This window comes from Protopterus annectens, chromosome 2.part2, assembly GCF_019279795.1.
Source record: "Protopterus annectens isolate FY-2018-M chromosome 2.part2, PAN1.0, whole genome shotgun sequence".
Taxonomy (NCBI): domain Eukaryota; kingdom Metazoa; phylum Chordata; order Ceratodontiformes; family Protopteridae; genus Protopterus; species Protopterus annectens.
Window position 1 is genome coordinate 1,131,504,972 of NC_056730.1, and position 20,698 is coordinate 1,131,525,669.

Sequence of the window (20,698 nt, forward strand, 5' to 3'; positions counted from 1 at the left end):
TATCAAATTTAAGATACTAACATTAAAAAGAGAATGTTTGACTTTCCCTTTCTTTACTAGCCTCCTCTAAACATCTGCAGTAAAGTCTAAACTTCTCATAAAAAACACAGTTTCTTCATATATTATATAACACGAATAACAACTTTTTATATACATCATATAATGGTTTTCCATACTCCAGCAGCCAGTACTGAACATAGTAACTACTGAAGCACATAAATACTAACTCCCTGTACTTTACTTTTTGATTTCCTCTCCTCCTGTCTGCATACAAGTGGGAATCTGAGAAACAAATTAATCTATCACTTCTCTTGGAGCACTCCAAAAATGTGTTAGTTGCAGACATTGGACATACACAGTTAACAAATTTCTAAGTTAAGTAAGCAACACAATTTACTGTTGCCCATCCAAATACATACCTGCTGTCCCACAAGTATTTTGGGTGTGCGTGTGCTTTGAATCCCTTCTTCATTCGTATAGCTGTGTCTAGTGCCCCACTTCCAATTTTGGGTCACTCCAATCTACCCAAACCTTTCATCAATTGTCAGCTGTGGTTGATATGGATTTAAGAGCATCCTAGAGGGATGTCCTACTTCTGCCCGGACTCCCCCGGTTTTTCCACTCTTACTCTGGCTATGTGATGACATTGTGGTGGCAGAATTGCAATGGTAATGTGCGGCGTATTGCCCCACTGTTGCAAAACCTCAGCCATGCTCCTTCTCATCCCCTCTTAGACTGTACTTTTCCCTGTACACCACTAGCCTTTGCCAGGGACATCATGGGGAGTGCCCATGTAACTACCTTCCACTCCACATTGGGCACACCTCTATTCCATTCCTTCTTGCCTCTCCATCTCAAGCCTGAGCTGCTAACTGAACCTGGGTCACCTGGGATATAGTCAAGGTTTTATCCCTGTACTCCAGTGGAGTGGTTTGCTATTCTACACCACTGAAATAAAAAATTACACTAAACTTTACATTAAAACCAACCGTACAGAATCACAATAGAAAATCAAAAATCACCATTCGCTGCCAAACATTCAAGAGTTATTAACCATATCATATATATAGTAGACAGTCTAACTTACAATATTTCACTTTCTTTTACATTCTACATTCAGAAATGATCCTCTACCACTTTTCTCATTATTCCACTTAAAAATGTAAAAGATTTAATCATTTTGTCTCCAAAACAACATTGTCTTAACATCTCTACTACGTTTTTTTTTTTTAATTATAAACTCTCAAACACATGGGGAGGCACTAGTAAGATGGCTGCCTAAGCAAAAGCACTGGACAAAGGACCACAAAAAGTTTTTTTTAATCAGTTCCCCCTGGAAAGAAAAAAAAAGGATGGAGGAGCAGCAAATGTCAACCTTTAAATGGGAAGAAGATTTTCCCGAAATCTTATGGGGATAACAGAATGTTTTAGAATAATGAAATTAAAAATAAGTGACCAACAGAAGCAGGTTGACAAACTGAAAGAAAAAGTCCAGAATTAGACGGAAAATAGAGATGTGCTGAGGTCCAAGGACAGAGGTACAACAAAACACTGACACAGCTGGGAAAATATTAAATGGCTGTATGTATATGGTAAACCAGAAAACAGATCCAGAAGGTGTGACAATAGAATAATCTGTATAACAGAAAAGATACAAGGTGGAGAACTAGAAATATTTGTGCCTGAGGTGCTGGAAAGCAGATTTGAACTTTTTAGAATGTAGGACCTAGTAAGTGAGAACATGCATATGGTTGGAAGGCAGAGAAATATCAGAGTATGACAGCTGAGATACGTGGTGGCATGCATTCACAGCTACAGAATGAAGCAAGTCAGCCTAAGGAAGCAAAAACACTCATTCTGTTCAATGGGGTATATATTGTATAGGCAGAAAGGACAATAGCTGGCCCATTAAAAGCAATGTGGATTGTTTCCAAGCTGTGTAATATTGCCAGGTTAATGGCCTTTTGGAAAGATGAATAAATCCTGCTGAAAACTGTAGAGGAAATACAGTTTCATTGCAGACATGGTGCAAAGTTGAAGTTTTGGGGTTGTAACACAAATGCAAACTGCCTATCAGAAATGGAATGCCAAATAAATATTTGCAGATCAAAGGGAGAGGAGGAGCTCCAGTGGGCCCAGACAGGTGTTTTATGTGGATACACTGGCTGAATAAAAGAATATAAGTGAACAAGCACCAGGCATATAAAGTGATGCAAAAATTGGGTGGACCAAAATAATTCATGAAAACAGCAGCCAAGGATATGAAAGAGAGTCCACTTAAGTGAAATTAGCAAAAGAAACATGTAGATGAAAAGAAAAGACGTCAAGAAACTGGTGTAGGATAGACTACAGGATAGAAAGATCAGAATATGAAAGAGGTAGAAACAGAGATAAAGTAGATGAATGCACAGCAGGTGGGAGACAATTTTTCTGAAATATCAGAGGTTTTGAATGCCCAGTGCTTCCACAGAGGATTGCATATTATCTGAACGAGAGAGAAAAACAAATGGAATTGACCAAAAAGGGAGATAAATAGGAGAGAAGCAATCCAGAAATGGGGGACATGGACATGCAGGAGAAAATGAAGGAGACAGCAGCATTATGCAGGTTAAAAGGCATAGCTGTACAGAGCACAATCTGAATAGATAGTGTTAAGAGGAAGTCAGTGTAAGGGGAAGCAGGACCAAACATATACAAAGAGATAACAATAGAGCATCCAGTAAAAGTAAGGTAATTTATTTTATGATACTCCTAGCATGGGCTAGGGGAAATCAAACACTAAATGAATGATATAATGCAGACAAATAATTGACTTCAAGTACAAGTCAATTAAAGGGACATAAAAGTTGAATAGAATGTATAAAGCATTCACTGAAGCAACATGTTATATAGTTATGGAGTTCGATGCAGGAGGGGGCTGCAAAATGAAAAGAGGAATATGAAATCATGCTGGAAATACCAGCTGTAGATTAATCTGTCATGTATTAGGATTTTGCAGTGTGCATAATGTGAATAAATGAGTTTAAAGGTAGGAACACACACATGAAATACAGGGGAAAAAAAGAGCAAAAAGGAAGAGAATAAAGGGAACAAAGTGAATTGAGGGTGAAGGACCCTTTACCACGGACACCACAAATCGCAAGATGGAGAACAACAAAACACAGTATGAGATGACAGAGTGGGGACTGGGTGTAAGCAAACCCAATCAGTGCAGAACTCAGCTTGTTGGAGGAGGCTCTGGAGAGGGAAGTTGTCCAAAGGCAGCAAAAGAGGAGGAAGGATGGGATAGGGAGTAAAGAGAGAAAGGGGAGTGTCGGGGCAAGCTGAATATAGAGACATGGAATACTGGGGGGACTTCACATCCTGTAAAGAAGAACAAATACTTAGAAAGTGAAAGATGATATGGAGAGATGTCATAAAGTTACAAGAGGCCAAACTTATAAAAGAGGCAGAAAAAAGCCTTAGTCAAGCATACTCCAATCGGAGGTTAAGAACAAAGTTTGTGGGTGTGTGGCAAGAAGGTGGTAGCTGCCATATTCAGGAAAGAGCTTCAGGCAGTGACAGTGAGGATGAAGAAGAGTTGGGTGGGTCAGTGATTATTTTGCAAGGAAGGAGAAATGGAACTAGGGAGCCAGTAAGGAAGGACAGGCTATTTGGTATGCAGGAATACAACCAAAAATGAGGAGGGACTTGGAGGAAAATGTGAGAAAAGGAGGGAAGAAAGATCAATGGAGGAAGTGCACCCACAGAAAAAAAAGAATGCACATTCATTAGGTATTGCATAGTTCAGGGTAGCTGACTGGATAAGATAACAGGAAATGAAGGGAGGCTAGGAAAAATGGAGCAAATAGAAATATAAGAAAGATGTGTCAGATCATGCAGCTTTAGCAATGCAGGTAAGAATGGAAAGGAGAAGATGAAAAGATGATGGGGTGGAAATGGGTAAGTCAGAAGTTCAAGGACCAAACAGAACCTGCAGAAACTGATAGAATAAACATTAGGGGAGAATGAACGGAGACATACAGGAAATTCGAAAACGCTGGTGAGATGGCATAAAACTGGCAGAAAGTGTGAAGGTAATGACAGAGTTGAGAGGTGCAGTAGAAAAGGGACCAGGGAGGAATTGTGGTACTGGGGAAGAGGCTAATATAAGTCCATTGTAAGTTATGGAAGACCGGGAAAGAACATAATGAAATAATTACACAGGAGACAGTAATAAACATTGAATTGGAATGTAGGATAGCTACAAGGATGGAAGTACAATAATGGTGCTGGAAAAATTACTGGTGGATACTGGGAAAGAACAAGGAAAACTTATATTGGAGAAATACAAAGTAAGGACAGGAAGGAAAGAAATTGTAAGTATAAGGTGAAGAAGAGGAGAGATGCTTGAAGATGATAAAAAGATTTAGAGAAGCTTTCAGAGAACATTACCAGCAAATATATTGGGAAAATGAGAAGGAACAAGAAATTAAATGGGAAGGGAGAAAGGAGCAGTACCAGCTAAAGGTGCTTTACAGGAAGAAGTTGAATAAGGGGTTCACAACTGAAGAAACTAGGTCAATCATATGCTAGAAGAAAGAAACAAAGCTGGGTGGCCAGATGACTACCTTGTAGAAGTATATGTTTGCAGGGCTAACACGAAATAAAAGAATTGCTAAACTCAGTCTAGGTTCACTGACAGGATGCAGCTTGAAAGTGGATGACATGATGGTAAGGAGAAGGTTGGGCATCATATGTATCAGGAGACAAGATGGAAGGGCAGTGCAGCAAAGCCACTTGGCTTGGGATCCAGAGTCTACTACACGGGAGGAGGACAGGCTAGAAATGGTGTGGGAATTGTGGTGAGGGAGAAGCTTCTCACAAAGGGGTGGATGGATTATGTGACAGAAGACATGCAGCAGTCAGGCGTGAGGGTCAAAGAAGGCAGAAGAGTGGCATTGAATAGAGAGACATGGTGACAGTTGATATGACACCCCGACCCCATGTAGAAAATAGGGGAAAAGGGGAATGATGACGGAGAGGCTTCAGAAGACATTGAGGGATGTCATCAGAATTAGTGACAGACTCATGACAATCAGACTCCAGCTTAATGATAGGGCAGTATTCATAATCTCAATTTATGCTCTGCAGCACAGTTGTTACAGTGAGGAAAAGAGTGTATTCCAACAGCAGTTACAGGACCTACTAAATAAAACAAGATGATGTGAATTGGTGTTAATAACTGGTAACTTGAATGCACATATCTGGACAGACAGAACAGGATATGAAGATTGCCTGGATCCACATAGGTGGGGCAACAGGAATAAAGAAGGAGAGGCCAGTCTGGACTTCTATCTAGCAAATGCCTTGCCAACATATGGTTCAGAAAGGGAGACAGTCACAACATCACATGCAAGACTGGCCAACATGCAGTTGAGGTAGACTTCCTCCTAATAAGGAAAGAGCATTGGGGTTGAATCAGCGATTGCAAAGTCATCCCCAGTGAAAGAGTCAACCCACACATAAGCCATTAGTTGTCACAATCAGTTGCAAGCAGTGGTCAAAGAAAGCTCTAACGTCAACAGAGACAAAGCTTAAGACTTTGAAAATGACTGGAGAGAAAGCACAACAGCTCAAGGAATTACTCAGGGCTCTAGCACTTCAGGACGAAGAGGAAATATGTGGAGTTGAAGAAGAAAAATAGTGCCTCAAGACAGCATGCGTGAGGACTACAGAACAGATTTGCGGCCAAGTAAGGTATGAAAATAAGGTAGATAAGGAAAGTTGGTAGTGGAATCCAGAAGTCCAGGATGTTATCATAAGAAAGAAGGAGTGCAGCAAAAAGTGGGAGATAGACAAAAAAGACCAGACTAGGAAGAAATACTGGTTGGTTAACAAAGAAACTAAGAAAGAAGTTGCAATAGCAAAGAACAATGCATCATAGGTTCATAGGTTCATAGGTAGTACTACTAAGCTAATGACCAGAAGGGCTTTTTTAAGCCTAGCCATACATCCCAAATCACTGACAAGTTCTGATACCCTTGATAAGTGTAAGCATGGGCCTGGAAGATAAACCATGTACAGGTTACCTGTTTGCATCAGAGACACAGGTGCCAAACCAGAGATGAATTTCCGGTTTCCCATTCAGTTGTCCTAGTTGCACCTGAATTGGGTTAGGAGGCACTCTACCAGCTTCTAGAAAGTAAGTCAGTAGATGGCAGAAATAAATTGTATCAGGTTGCAAGGCAAAGACAGAAAGATAAAGAAGATAAGTCAGGTACCCTTCATAAGGGATGCCAGCAACAACTTGCTCACCAGTCCAAAGAACATCAAAGGCAGATGGAAGTACTTTTAGCAGCTTCTGAATAAAAAAAAAAAAAAAAAACAGAAGCTGTACTGCCTCAGACACAGCCTACAATGAGAGAAGACGAAGACCCCATCACAGAAGAAGTAAGAAAAGCACTAAAGAAAATGAAGTCAAGGAAAGTAGCAGGCTCAGATGAGGTCACAGAAGATATGATAAGATGTTGAGTGAGGTAGGGGAGAAGTGGCTCCTCACGGTACTCAGAGCAGTGTGGAGAGAAAGGCATATCCCAGATGACTTGAGAATAAGCATACTAGTGCCAGTGTTCAAGAACAAAGGGGACATTTACAAATCTGGGCAATACATGAAGGTTCCAGAGAGGGTGATTGATAAATGAATACGCAGGGTAATAGAAAGTAAGATGGGAGATGAGCAGTTCAGATTCAGATCAGGATACAGCACAACTGACCTAATGTTTGTAGTGAGACAGATAGTTGAGAAGAAGCTAGAGATGAGGGAGTAGTCCAAACAGGGCATTCCTAGAGCTGGAGAAAGCATATGACAAGGTCCCAAGAAAGCTGATTTGGGCAGTCATGCAGTGGTTCGAAGTCCCATAAACATTGGTAGAATTAGTGCAGGCTGTGTACAAGGACCCAATGACTCAAGTACGAACAGTGTTCAGTCCACACAGGGGTTCCCAGTGGGAGTGGGTGTGCACCCACCAGGGTTCAGCTCTGAGCTCACTGCTGTTCATACTGGTGATGGACTTCATTAGCAAACAGGTTGCTGGGACAGGTCAACAGAGTTGCTGTGTGCAGATGATGTGGCATTAAAGGCAGACTCTGAGCAAGAGCTTCTGCAAAGGATAGGAGAATGGAATGCAAAACTGAAGGTACATGGGATGAAACTGAGTACAGATAAAACAGCTGTAATGGAAGCAAATGGTGGAGTTCAGAAGAAGCTGATAATTGAGACAGAAGAGAAAATAGTGGAACAGGTTAACAGCTTCAAGTATCTGGGAGTGGTGGCTGAGGAGAAGGGAAGTCTGAATGAGGAGGTAAAAGCTAGAACCAGAGGGGCTGCAGCCAACTGGTAGAGGGTGTCAGGTATATTGTGTGACAGAGGAATGCCAAAGAAGGTGAAAAGTAAGGTGTACAAAACAGTGGTGTGACCAGTACTATTATATGGTAGAGAAATCTGGGCAGTAAAGACAGAGCAGCTGGTGAAGCTAGAGGTGATAGAAATGAAGTGCCTTTGACAGCTAGTAGAATGCACACTGTGGGACAGGCAAAGAAATGAGGACATAAGAACAGAAGCCAAATTAGCTCCAATTGCAGAAAAGGTGAAAGAGAACATATATTGGTTCAGGCACATGCAGAAAATTAGAAGACAATTTGGTAAAAATGAATTTGACAGAGAGGAAGACTGCAAGAGGAAACAAGGGCATCCAGTAAAGACGTGGATGGATTGTGTGAGAGAAGACCTGCGGCAGTCAGGCATGAGTGTCGAAGAAGGCAGAATGGCAGTGAATAGAGAGAGGTGGTGACAGTTGATATGACTCCCTGACCCCATGTAGAAAATGGGGAAAAAGGGGATTGATGATGATGATGATGATCTTAAGGTAGAAATATGAACTGATACAAAACAGGATAAACAGAGATCAAGAAAAGACTAAGAGTAGTAGTGATCCCAAAAGAATGTAGGGAACTATAAGCCCTGTCTCACAAGCAGACACGAATATCAAGATTCTAGCTAAAGTGCTGGCAGTTAGGCTAGATGACAAACCCCCCAACGTATTTTAAGTAGGATAAAAAGGTTTTGTGAATGTAAGAAACGCAGAAGGAAATTGGTAGGTTCTAACAGAATTCATGGCCAAAGAAAAACAAAGAGGAAGGGAAAAAGCATGAATGGTCTTTGATTTACAGAAGACATTTGGTATGTGAGATGGGATATCATTATAGGAAATACTGGCAAGAGGAGTAGGAGAATTCATAGGCTGGGAAAAGCAATATATATGGAATCAGAAACTGAAATACTTGTCAACCGAGAGGCATCAGAACCTGTCAAGATAGGAAGAGAGACAAGCCAAAGGTTGTGCTATCCCCAGGGGGGTCTGTATCACATTGTTGCACTGTAAAAATATCGAACAGCTACAATGTCGAAAATGCCGTTCAGCAAAATGTTTTTTGTGAGATCGCAGTACAGTGAGGATCGGAAAATTTGCCCTTTCCTCACTGTAGTGTGATCTCAGAGTTGGTATATATAATTAGTAGGAGGTGTGGGGGGCACAGCCTCCCCCCACAAAAACAATTTTACTAAATGACATTTTTGATATTATAGCCATACAACATTATGACTATGCGATTCATAGGTTCATAGATTAGTACTAAGCTAACTGCCCTTGCGAGCCATTTTAAGCCTAGCCAATTATCCCTTGTGAGATTCAAACCCTGCACCTTGTGTTTGTAAGGCAAACACCTTAACCATTAGGCCACCCTCTCATTAGGCCACCATCATATTAACAGAAGAATTGGTAATAAGAGGTGAGGAAAAAAAAAATAATACATCTGAGAGAATAAAGGCACATCTTATTCAGTTACACATATGACTGCATGCTTTTGTCAAAAATATATGGACAACCATAAAGGAAGTGTTTACATTTTTTTAAGAATCTGAGGGAGCAGAGGGACTGATATGCTTTTAGTTATGACATACATCTATTTTCTTTCATGTATGTAATGCAGTCATACTTGCTTAATTGTCTGTTGATCCCATGTATATCTTATTTGGTGAAAGGTTTATGGTTTGCTTATGATATAACTTTTTAAATGTTTAGTGCTTGCTTGTTATATGTTTTCCCCTGAAATGAGGCTGAAATAGGTCCTTTTGAGTCCCTGGCAAAGGAGGGCAAAATATGTACTGGTACATACTACCCTTGTCAACAAATGTAAATACATGCATACATAAAGAGATGTACTAAAAAGAAGACATAGGTGGATAGTTTTGGAGAGAGAAAGTGGAATGAGGTTTGGGGGACATACAATAAATGGCGTACCCCAAATATCTACCAGTTTATGTAGGAAGCATGGTAGAGGACACAATAAAATACTAGCCTAGACAAACTGAGAAACAAAGTGAGCACAATGCTAGTGAGAGGAGGGACAAAGACATATACACAGGTGGGTATAGCAAACATAGCAAGAATGTTGATACTTCCAGTAACAACACACACACACTGGGGCACCTGCCTCTGGTCCCAAAAGAGGAATGTATTGGATAGAAAAATAAAGGAGGAAAAGAATATTGAAAAACAAACTCATATTTCTTCAGAAATCTACCCTCTTTTGTTATATTTTCCTTATACATCCTTACTATTGAAAGTCAGGTTCTATTCCCCACCCATGAATAATATTCTCAGATGAAAGCTGTTTACTTCTCCCCAAATTTTTATAAGCTTGGTAATGGTAGTTTTGGGTGGAATATAATTTTATGCTAATGTAATCTTCCTTCCCTGCCAATAACTGTGTATTACCACAAATCTACCATTTGTCTTTCTTTTCCTCTTCTATCACTATTGGAGCCCCTCTCACAATCAGTAGTATTACCCCTTTTCCTCTGTCCCCAGTAATCTGCTAAAAATCCATTCTGAAATCCTTTCTTAACCAAGTTCACATGCTTATTTCCATCCAGATGTGTCTCATGTAACATTGCTGTTTGCATCATACACTTCTTAATTCAATATGCTTTGCCCTTTGTCTGTATCTACACTGCCATTTATACTCTGTAACGTAATTGATAAGGCAGTCATTCTGATAAGAAACAATTACTTGCATGTACTCTGCACAACAATTCACTTGAATACGTTTCCAACTTGCAACTTACATGTACACATTAATGCCTGGCCGGATTTTGTATACAGTTGCTGACCCTCATCTCTGTTTGAACCTGTGTCATATTTTCCCATTCTTTTTGCTTCAATAAAAACATTCAAGGAACAAAAATCGAAGTACATTTTCATTTTTAACCCCCAAACCCTATTAACTCACAGCAAACACACAAAACTATATACACTTTGCAAAAAGGGAAGATGTTTAACATTCAGACTGCTGTTGCAGAAGCCTAAGCAATATGGGCTATTTCCTTGCCCTAAGGTATGAGTGCCAGATAGCTTTCAAAGCTTTAGCGCACCTTCCCTGCATCTAAACTGCCAGCGGCTTGAGTAGAGCCATAGAAATGGCAGTCTGGGTAAACAAAAAAGGTTCATTGCTTTCTTACAGACTAAGTACTTCACCTCTGCAGGCTTCATGGAACATGTGGTTGGCTGTCCTTTCAAGGTAAGTTAGACTAAATACCATAGTGGGGAAAACCTTCCATTATACAATTTTTTTCTGTAAAAGAGCTGTATTTTCTGTGAAATTATTATTTTTATGTTAGAAAATGTTTTTTTGTTGGACTGTCATGTTTCTAAAGGAATTTATACTTATGTAGTGCTTGTGTAGACATGTCATGTAAAATCTGTTTTTAACTGATATAGCCTTCTTTTTTGTGTATAGTAAATATGTGGGGGACAGGAATTGGTGCTTTTTGTGACTGCCATGGAAGTTTACCTCAGAAACTTAATTTTCCTGGGTTCACTAACTCACACAGGCTCCGCTACCAACTTGTGAGGCCTCCTTCCCAGCTTAAACATGGAGCAATTTTATGTCTCTGCATTTCTTGCTTCCTTTGTCTCAAAGAAAAAGAAATGTTAGAGAGTCTTATAATGTCTGGCCAGCACCATCACAGCCTCAGCTGCTGGTGGGTGAGAGTGTTGCGGCAAATACTGGTTCCTTGGACAATCCATCTTTAACCCCTGGTTCCTCTGGTGTGGCCTCCTCTGGTGTAGCTCCTCATGAGGCCACTAATTACCAGGAGATTCACACACTCTCTGCAACTGTAGGGTTGCCCTTACTGGGCTAGGGAGGACCACTCTTTTCAGGCAATTTCGGGGGAAGGAGCAGATGAAGGTTTACTGCTTAGTTGGGGGTAAGGTGCTTGATTCCCAGGTTAGTGCTCCTGTTATGGGTCAGTCCCTTTTCAAGAAATCTCACAAGAAAAAAAAAGTCAGAAGAAAACTTATTTTCCTGTTTCCTTAACTCTGGATAGGGAAATTTGCTGGGATTTCCTAAGGGATTACTCTATTTTTAAGATGTTAAATCTTAGTTCCTAATTACCTTCCAATAGAAAAAAAATATATGCCTCATAGTCTGACAATGATTTATATTCAGATGAGCCGAGAGGGGAGAGGGAATGTAATTCTTTGGTTAACTCTTCCCAAGCTGAAGATTCTGATTATGTAGAAAGTGTTTTTTTAGATTGTCTCCCAGAGGACTTATCTTTTTTTGATCCTATTAACATAATGATAATTTATTTCTGTGGGTCCAAAACAAAATCCCTATATCACATAAGTATTTTAATTTGTTACAACTGGGGTTCCCTTGACCTGCAGTTGTTCCCTCTGTATGTTTTGCCTTAGAGGATGTTTTTTACTTTACAGTATGCCTGACAGTCATCACCTTGCCCCACCAAAATCTGGCAGGTTATACAAAGTACCTCAGACACACAAATTCTTGATGTTCATCATTCCTGCTGCCTCAATGGCAGTTTGGGTTACCTGCCAAGGTAACCCAGTACTGGCCAGCTTTCTAAAGCTCAGACTCCACTCACACCCTCTGTGACAGCTGATTGGTTTAGCATATTCTGAGGGAGGCCTTCAGCTACACAAGAAGTGAGTGTTCTGTCTTTTTCTGACATCTAAATATGCAACAGTTGGAACGTATACAAAGGTTCCTTGCCAGGAGAATTCAGGGTATAAACACATTGTCCTGTACAGGTCACCTTAAAGCCTATTTCTATACTCAATCTCCTCCAGATTACTGAGAGTTGATTTATACATGGTATACAAGGACTCCATGGATTCAGCTCTGATGGACCTTTTTCACACCCACAAAATGAACAGCATCAGAACCACCAGATCCAAGGATTTAAATTTTGTTTGCAACATAAATAGGAAATTTGGTGAGACAGATATGTGTCACAGAAGATCCCCATGCTGTGGAACAAGCTATCCATCCATATGAAGCAGAATCCATCCCTAAGACTATTTAAGCGTAACCTTGACCAATGGATGGGGAATCGGAAAGCCATCCTGGGTCTGGCCCCCATATCTCTGCCAAACAGACACAGACAGTTAACTATGTCCAAACTAACACACCCCACTCCCCCATATGATCTTTAGAAACTTCCTAACTAACATAACCCCTCTTACTAAACACTCATGATACACAGGGGCACAACTGGGTTGGGTTGCATGGCTAGGTTTATAAAGTCCTTTGACTCTTCATGGGATCCAGTGATGAATGTTCTGGCTTACTGATCAGATAAGTTCCATTTGGAGACCCCCTTCCTTTCATTTTATTATTAGATTTATTATTTTCTTTATATTTTTATGTTTATTTAAAAACTACAGTGGATATAAAAAGTATACACATCCCTGTTAAAATGCCAGGGTTTTGTGATATAAAAAATGAGACCACAATAAATCATTTCAAAACTTTTCCCATCTTTAATGTGACATATAACCTGTACAATTCAATTGAAAAACAAACAAATCTGTTAGGGGAAAAATTAAAAAAATAAAAAAAATGTACAATAAGTTGGTTGCATAAGTGTGCACACCCTTAAAATAATACTTTGTTGAAGCACCTTTTGATTTAAAGCATTCAGTCCTCTTGGGTAGGAGTCCATCAGCATGGCATATCTTGACTTGGCAATATTTGCCCGCTCTTCCTTGCAAAAGTGCTACAAATCTGTCAGATTGCAAGGGCATCTCTTGTGCACAGCCCTTTTCAGGTAACCCCACAGATTTTCTATTGGATTTAGCTCTGGGCTTTGGCTGGGCCATTCCAAAACTTTAATTTTCTTCTGGTGAGGCCATTGTTATGTTGATTTGGATGCATGCTTGGGTTCATTGTCGTGTTGAAAGATGAAATTCCTCTTCATCTTCAGCTTTCTAGCAGATATCTGAAGGTTTTGGGCCAAAAGTGACTGGTATTTGAAAGTGTTCATAATTCCCTCCACCTTGACTAAAGCCCCAGTTCCAGCTGAAGAAAAGCAACCCCAAAGCATGATACTGCCACCAGCATGCTTCACTGTGTGGATGGTGTTCTTTTCGTGATGCGAAGTGTTGTTTTTGTGCCAAACGTACCTTTTGGAATCGTGGCTAAAAAGTTCAAACTTGGTCTCATCAGACCATAACACATTTTCCCACATGATTTTGGGAGACTTGATGTATTGTTTTGCAAATTTTAGCCGGGGCTAGATTTTTTTTTTGTCTAAGAAAAGGCTTCCGTCTTGCACCCTACCCCATAGTCCAGACATATGCAGAATACGGGAGATTGTTGTCACATGTAGTACACAACCAGTACTTGCCAGAAATTCCTACAGCTCCTTCAGTGTTGCTGTATCTCTTGGCAGCCTCCCTGACCAGTTTTTGTCTCGTCTTTACATCAATTTTGGAGGGACGTCCAGTTCTTTGCAACATCACTGTTGTCCTATATTTTCTCCACTTTTTGATGATGGTCTTCACTGTGTTCCATGGTATATCCTGTGGTGTGGAAATTTTTTTGCACCCTTCTCCTGGCTTTTGCTGTAGCAGGCAACTGAGTAAATGTCAGGAAAATCCTACTAGGACAGCTGAACTTTATTTGGGGTTAATCAGAGTCTCTTTAATTGATGGCAGGTGCGTACCCAAGGAGACTGAATGCTGTAATTGAATCAAAAGTTGCTTCAACAAAGTATTAGTTTAAGGATGTGCACACCCAACAAAGTATTAGTTTAAGGATGTGCAAACTTATGCAACCAGTGTATTTTAGGTTTTTTATTTTTTTATATTTTTTCCCCTAACAGATTTGTTTGTTTTACAGATGAATTGTACAGGTTATAGGTCACAATAAAAGTGTGAAAAGTTTTGAAATGATTTATTGTGGTCTCATTTTTTATATCACAAAAAACTGGCATTTTAATAGGGGTATGTACACTTTTTTATATCCACAGGGGAATGGAGACCAATTTTTGATATCAGCAACTTGAACAAGTCAGTTCGACACACCAAGTTTTGAATGGCCATGGTTCAGTCTATTCTCTCTTTTCTGAGCAAAGATAACTGGATGTGCTCGATAGACCTTCAGGATGCGTTCTGTCAGATAAAGATGAACAGATGATCCAGAAGGTACTTAAACTTCGGCTGGGAGCCTGTCATTATCAGTTCAGAGTTTCGCCCTTTGGCCTTACCACAGCCCTCATGATGTTCACCAAATGTATGGCAGTAGTAGCAGCTCACGTGAGACTGCAAGGATTCTGGGTATTTCCATATCTAGATGACTGGCTGATTACCACCATGACCAGGCATTAATTGATATGGGCAAGAGATCACATTCTCCAGACTTGTTCTCATCTGGGAATAACTATAAACTACGACAAGTCTCAACTGGAACTAACTCAAAATTTGGAATTCATAGGAGCAGTTTTCAATACAAAGTCTATGATAGTGTCATTGCTTCCCTCAACGTTTCAAACTATAAGATCACAGGTCAGGAAAATAATCTGCAGTACCAAGATTTCACCCTGCTTTGTCCTTCAAGCTCTAGGATCAATGTCAGCAGCGATAAAGCTAGTACCTTTACCCAGATATTACATGAGGATTCTCCAATGGATGCTACCAGCACAATGGTCAGTACTTTACCAACCCATGTCAAGTCTAATTTGAATTACTCAGACATGCAAGAGAGATCACAGGTGGCAGATTCAGTCAACTGAGGTTCTATAAAGCTGTCCGTTCATTCCCCCTCACCCCAAGGCCTCAGTGACCACTGATGCTTCCCAATTGTGTTGGGGGGGTATTTGCTGGGGAACACAGGCCAAGGCACTTGGTCACCAGAAGAGGCCAACTTGCATATCAGTGTCCTACAGATGAGATTAGTGCTTTTAGTGTTACAAGCCTTCCAATATGCTGTCCTTTCAGGGACGATTGTAGTTCAAATGGATAATATGTCAGTAGTTTGGTACATCAACAAACAAAGAAGGACCAGATCATACCACTTGTGTCGAGAAGTGCTCAGACTGTGGAAATGGGCAATCTTATCCAACTGGTTTCTCATAGCAATGCACATTCCGGTGAATTCCAATGTGGTAGCAGACAAACTGAGCAGGTGCATTCTTCTACCTCACTAGTGGTGTCTCAGCAAGAATGTGACAGAAATAATTTTTTTGTCAATGGGGCCAGCCTTGCTGTGATCTTTTTGCTTCCCCTCTAAACAAATGCAGCAGCTACTTTGCCCTGATTTCCCCATAGGGATAATCACCAAGAGATGCTGTATGTCATGATTGCCCCCCCCCCCCGGTCTACTTTATGCCTACCCACCAATCCCAATTATTTCAAAATTTCTACAGAGAGCTATCAGGTTGAAGAGCAAAGTTGTCCTCATTAGACCATACAGGTCTTGACAGATTTGGTTTCCCTTCCTTTGGCCTCAATTACTTCACCAACCTTGGATCCTGGATCCAAATCCAGACTTCCAGTCTCAATGGTCGGCATGATCCATGCCAACATCTCATATCTGAGGCTGATGGCCTAGTTTCTCCAATTCCATTAATAGCCAGACAACCAATGCTCTCTTCCCCTGTCTGACATATCCTTTTATATTTCCATAAACCTTCAAGAAAACTATACAATTAAATGGAAAATATTTGTTTACTGGGTGCAACAAAACCGTATTGAGCCTTTCTCAGCTCCTATACACAACATACTCATGTTTTAGCCTTACTTTTTAAAGAAGGGGCTAGTTCCTCAACCATTAAAGTTCCGTTAGCAGTAATATCAAATTTTCACATTGGATTCGAAGGTTCTTCAGTAGACTCTCACAAATTGTACAGAGCTTTCTTGCAAGGCACTGTACTTTTGAGACCTCTGTTTATGGACCCTACACCTCCATGGGATCTCAGTCTGGTACTGTAAGCTCTAATAAATTCCCCCTTTGAACCAGCAGCTAAATCTGACCTTAAGTATCTTACTTGGAAAACTGTTTTTCTAGTAGCCATTACCTCTGCTAGATGAATTTCAGAGATTCAAGCTTTATCTTCAAAATCTCCATACTTGATCTTTCTCCAGGACAGAGTGATGCTACGAACTAATGTCTCCTTTCTTCCCATGGTGGTGTCAGACTCTAATATCAATCAATCCATTGATCTGCCAGTGTTCTTCCCTAATGTTGCCAACAAGGGTGAATATGTTACATTTATTAGATGTTCACAATTATGTTTTACCTACATAGAACAAAAGACATCAGAAAAACAGACCAGTTATTTATTTCGTTTACAGAATTGAAATTGGACAAACAAGTAAAAAATGTAACTTTAGCCAGATGACTAACTGATGCTATTTCATTTGTCTATAGCAAATTGGGTATTACCTTATCACAATCGATAAAAGCTCATTCAAGTAGGTCCTGTTATGCCTGTGCACTGACGCAGTAATCAAGGAGCCTCAGTCCTCACTACTAGCATCAATGAGGGGCATCCATATTGGGAGAATAACAAGTAAACACACAGTAAAGTACAATTTCCCTTAAGAGCGCACAGAGATCGGGTCTATATTATATCCTCGAATGCTTAAAAAAGCGAACGCTGATTGATCAAACTTATTTTTGCGAAACTGCAAAATATCGAAGCAGCAGAAACTCAAATTTTTTCCTAGGGAAAGAATTCGGTTGTCCGTTTCTGTTGCTTCGGTATTTTCAGTGTTATGGTGGAAAGTTACCGGTCGGATTCAGGTAAGTGTGCGATTGTGTGGATGTGAGGGTTAGGGCAGATTTAAGTGAGTTAGGGTTAGGGAGCGGGTAAGGTGAGTGTGCGATAGTGACGGACCTTTGGGTTAGGGTTTGGGTTAAGGTAAGTGGGTAGTTAGTGGTGTGTGCATAGTTTAGTGTAGGGTTAGGTATCAGATTTTAGGTGTATGTGTATGGATTTCTGTTTGTTTGGTGTGCTTGTGTTGTATGTATGTGTTTTGGATCAGCGATTTTTTTCCCTGGGAAAAAAATCACTGCTCTGACAGTTCGAGATTGTAAGCTTTCGCTTAAATTAGGTCGATCAATCAGCGTTCGCTTTTTCAAGCGTTCGATGATAATATAGACCCCAGAGATCACAGTCAGTCTGGGGCTGGTTTCTCCCTTTCTCTCTAGATCCCTAATAAGACTCCCCACTGGCACAGCTGTAGGGTTCATATCTCAGCCAGGTAGTCAAGCCAAAACCTTCAGTACCCTCTATGTCTAACCAGTGCTTCATGTCCCTGCCCAAGTAGCTAACAAACACACACTTTCAGATTTGATTTATATACAAGCACACAGACACTCCTGGGGAAGGCTGGCACAGGTTCACTAGCTATACCACCTTCTCTCAGGCTATAAGGTAGTAATCCACTACCATCAACTACCCTTATTAGCTACTATAAGGCCCTTCCCAAAGGGTGACCAATTCCACTGTGTAACATTACTGTTATCCAAATAGCAAGTGTGACCAAATGTTTAAGGCTATTTTAGAGTGGCTTAGTACAGTATCACGAAATACATGCACATACTCTTAAGACCTTAAATTACTTCTACAGAAAACAACCACAGTTGAAAGGTTTAAATATATTTAATAATAAATAATAAAAGCACAAGACAATACACATTGACTCAACACAGTGAATAGAGACTTCAGAAATCACAAGAAAATACTCTAAAACAATATTGTAGGATAGTCTGACATAAATATAGAAAACAGCTAGACTAATCTGGCTATATTTCTGTCTCTAAGAGAAGTCACTGTTCTAAATACTGCTTACATACAGAGCAAGCAAGTGTTGCTGAGTGGATGTTCTTACTAGATCCAAGACAAGATACAAAATGCTATCCTTTCTTTCTGTCCTTAAATTGATAATACACAGTACTGCTGAGTCATTTCAGATTACATCATTCTTGTCTCTTCTCTGATTAAGTTTCCCAGGCTCACAGAACGTAAAATTCAACATTTGTCTTTTGATCTGCACCTGCCAGGAAGCAACAGCAATAAAAGACATTTTACATGGAGCGCCTTCTGTGTGGAGTATGTATGTCCTCCCCGAGGTCGAGTGACATTTAAAGACATGCAGGTAGGTGCATGCGTGAATGGGTGTGCCTTCTTTGAAGGTTGGGCATCGGGCTGGCAACTTGGCACTGTAAAAATCCACTGCCAATCATTAGCGGACCGGAGTTCCACTGTGGCGACCCCAAACTGGGAAAAGCCGAAAGATGTTAGTTTACATGTGAGACCTAGTAACTGTCTAGGTCTTAAGACAATAGAAAGAATTTCTAACCCAGACATCTTGTCTCTGAGCTTGAGATCAAAATCCTGTCTCCGAGCTTGAGATCAAACAGTCATAAAATACTTTATTTATCAGCTTTCTTCCAACAGAGTGCACTGTGGTTACATTTTTGAAGCTCAGAACATAACACAATTTTCTTATATTTGTTACACAAGCCTGTGGATTATATTAATATTTACAGTGACATAGAATTATTTACAAAATTCTATCTAGCTAGGCTGGCAGCTTTCACATTTCCACCCCCCCCCCCCAGAGAACTCAAGCCAGTTTTTCAAGTGACCCTTGGGAAACATTGCTTGAGAAGGTTAGGTCTATTTGGGTATACCATACCCCATTCCCTGTCTTGAAAGCCCATCTGCGTTGGCATTGCTAATCCCACTGCGGTGCTGCACTGACATATCATATGCTTGCAACCCTAGGCTCCACCTTAGCAACTTGGTATTTTGCTGGCTGGCTCTAATGTAACCATGTTAAGGGATTGTGATCTGTAACTACACTGAATTTCCTTCCATACAGATAAGGCTGAAGTTTCTGCAGTGCCCATACTATGGCTAGACATTCCTTTTCTAAAGTTGCATAGCATTCCACCCTGGGTTGGAGCCTACAACTGAGATAAACCACTGGGTGCTCTTCTCCCTCTGAAGAAATCTGGCTAAGTACAGCCCTCACCCCATGGTTCGAAGCCTCCACCTGCATAACACATTCTTTGCTGTAATTTGGAAACACAGGGAGTCCTCCCAAAGCTTCTTTAAGCTTCTGGAATGCCTGCTCACATGTTGTGGTCCACACTACATTATCTGGCCTGTTTTCACTGGTCAGGTCTGTGAGGGGAGCAACTATGGTACTATAACTGGGGGTGAACTTTCTGTAGTACCCTGCTGTCCCTACAAATGCGCTCACCTGCTTTTTGGTAACAGGTGCAGGCCATGCCTGAATGGCTTCCACTTTGGTAGGTTCTAGCCAGATCTTACCACACTCTACTCTATGTCCCAGGTAGCAGACTTCTGCCATACCCACCTGACATTTGCTGGGCTTAATGGTCAACCCTGCCCTCTGTAGTCTGCCCAACACCTCCCTGACATGCTGAAGGTGCTCTTGCCAGGAATGGCTGTAGATGGCACTATCATCTAGATAATCAAGGGCAAAAACTCCTGCTCCTGCTAGGATATGATCTACCAGCCTCTGGAAAGTTGCTAAGGCATTTTACATCCCAAAGGGCATCTTTATGAACTCATACAAGCCAAAAGGAGTCACAAAGGCTGACCTGTCTCTCTAGGACTGGGAGTCAAGGGCACCTGCCGGTAACCCTTGGTAAGATCAATAGTGGTAAGATACTTAGCCCCACCCAGCTGCTCTAGGGCTTCATCTGTACTAGGCATGGGGTAAGCATCTGACTCTGTGCCCACACAGAACCTGGTGCTGCCATCCTTCTGTGGTACCAGCACCACTGGGGAGGCCCAGGGACTGTTAGGCTCTTGAATTACCCCTAGTTCCAACATTTCCTGTATCTCCTCCCTGAGAGTCTGTTGACTCTCTCAGTCACCCTATAAGGGGCCTGCCTAATAGGCCTTTGGGGTCCTGTATCCACCCGGTGCTGCACCAGGTGGGTGCACCCTAGTTTCCCAGTGAACATGTCCCCAGACTCCTGTAACACTGCTCGGATTTCTCGAACCTGGGTAGGAGATAGCTGCTGGGACATTGCTACCCCTTGCACTGAAGTGTCAGTCCAAACCTCACTGAGGAGATCAGTCATCAGATCTCCCTCAGACTCCTCCTGCAATCCACTGCAAATACTCAGCACAAGGGCCTCTCTATCATGGTAAGAATTTATCATGTTAACATGGTACAATTTGTGCCCCTACCTCGCAGTTCTACCATGTAGTTAACATCACTGACCTTCCTTACCATTTTGAAGGGTCCCTCCCAAGCTGCCTGCAGCTTATTGTGTCTGACAGGAAGGAGAACCATTACTT